Source organism: Pistacia vera, unplaced genomic scaffold (genome assembly GCF_008641045.1).
Source record: "Pistacia vera cultivar Batoury unplaced genomic scaffold, PisVer_v2 Contig187, whole genome shotgun sequence".
Classification (NCBI taxonomy): Eukaryota; Viridiplantae; Streptophyta; class Magnoliopsida; order Sapindales; family Anacardiaceae; genus Pistacia; species Pistacia vera.
This window is the reverse complement of record NW_022195970.1, coordinates 1-1,243: the sequence shown is the minus strand read 5'-3', so window position 1 is coordinate 1,243 and position 1,243 is coordinate 1. Positions and strand designations below refer to the sequence as shown.

The following is a 1,243-nucleotide window of genomic DNA, read 5'->3' as shown; positions in this document are numbered from 1 at the left end:
ATTGATTTTCGATTTAAATTGTTTTTTTTTTGTTTTTCCTGAGATTGTTTTCTGTTTTTACTCAAAACCCCCCAGCCTTGTTCACATAATCGAAAATTTGGCTAGTCACTCTTCGTGGGATCGACCCTTGCTTACCCTATTTACAGTTTAATAGTTAGATTAGAAAGGTTATTAATCTTGGTTGCCTATGACAGCACACCACCAAGTAGTTAACCTGCTCTGATGTTGACGATGCTAAGGCAAACGTGTTCCCTACTTGACATTCACTGCTCACATGATTACCTGCACAAAAATCACAAGTTAGTTAAGGAGCTTGAATGGAATTTACCTGTATACTTCCCAACTGTTTCTGAAGTGCGTCAATTAGGCTGAAATAGCTGTATAGGCATCAACTTCATGAAGAACCATAGATTTCTTCGGTAGCACCCTCTCATTAGGTCTTTGATAGTTGTTGCTTGCCAGAACCTCAAGCAACTCGTGAGCTTCTTCAGGAGTCTTATTCTTTAATGCTCCTCCCGAGGCTGTGTCCACCATAGTTTGCACATTTAATGTTAATCCATTATAAAATGTTTGGACTTGCATCCAAACTGGCAACCCATGATGTGGACACCTTCTCAGTAATTCTTTGTATCTCTCCCATGCCTCATACAAAGATTCTGACTCTTCTTGAATGAATGACGGGATGTCATTTCTCAACTTTGCCGACTTTGTTGGAAGAAAGAATTTGGTCAGGAACTTCTGTGCTAAATCATTCCATGTGGTGATTGTTCTTGTTGGTAGTACCAGTAACCATCCCTTAGCTTTATCTTTCAATGAAAATGGGAATAGTCTCAATCTGATTGCATCATCTGACACTTCGTTAGACTTGAAAGAATCACAAATCTCCAAGGAATTGGCAATGTATAGATTTGGATCTTCCTTCAAATCCCCCCTGAACTGAACCGACTGCTGGATCATTTGGATGATTGCCGGCTTTATCTCAAATGTGTTGGCTTGGATAGCTGGTCTTGTAATGCTCGACCCACTACCTTCAACTGAGGGAACAGAGAATTCCTGTAATATCCCACTTGAGGTACGTATTTAAGATTTGTGTATTAGTTCAAAATTTATTGTTTTAACTTAAATTGAGTTTGTATGTTGAGTTGGTTGAATTGTTGCCTTGAAAATGGGTTGAGTTTTGGTGAAGTTGGAAATCCAATCTTCGCCGGGGCGAAGAAGAAGCTTCGCCGCGGCGAGGAGGAGA

At 40.0% G+C, this 1,243-nt stretch overlaps 1 non-coding gene across 1 annotated transcript; it reads left to right on the top strand.

The window, feature by feature from the left end:
• Window positions 1–592: 592 nt before the first annotated feature.
• Window positions 593–699, top strand: LOC116126917. Its single transcript, XR_004127553.1, has one exon. It is a non-coding gene; the product is annotated as a small nucleolar RNA R71 (small nucleolar RNA).
• Window positions 700–1,243: the final 544 nt, after the last annotated feature.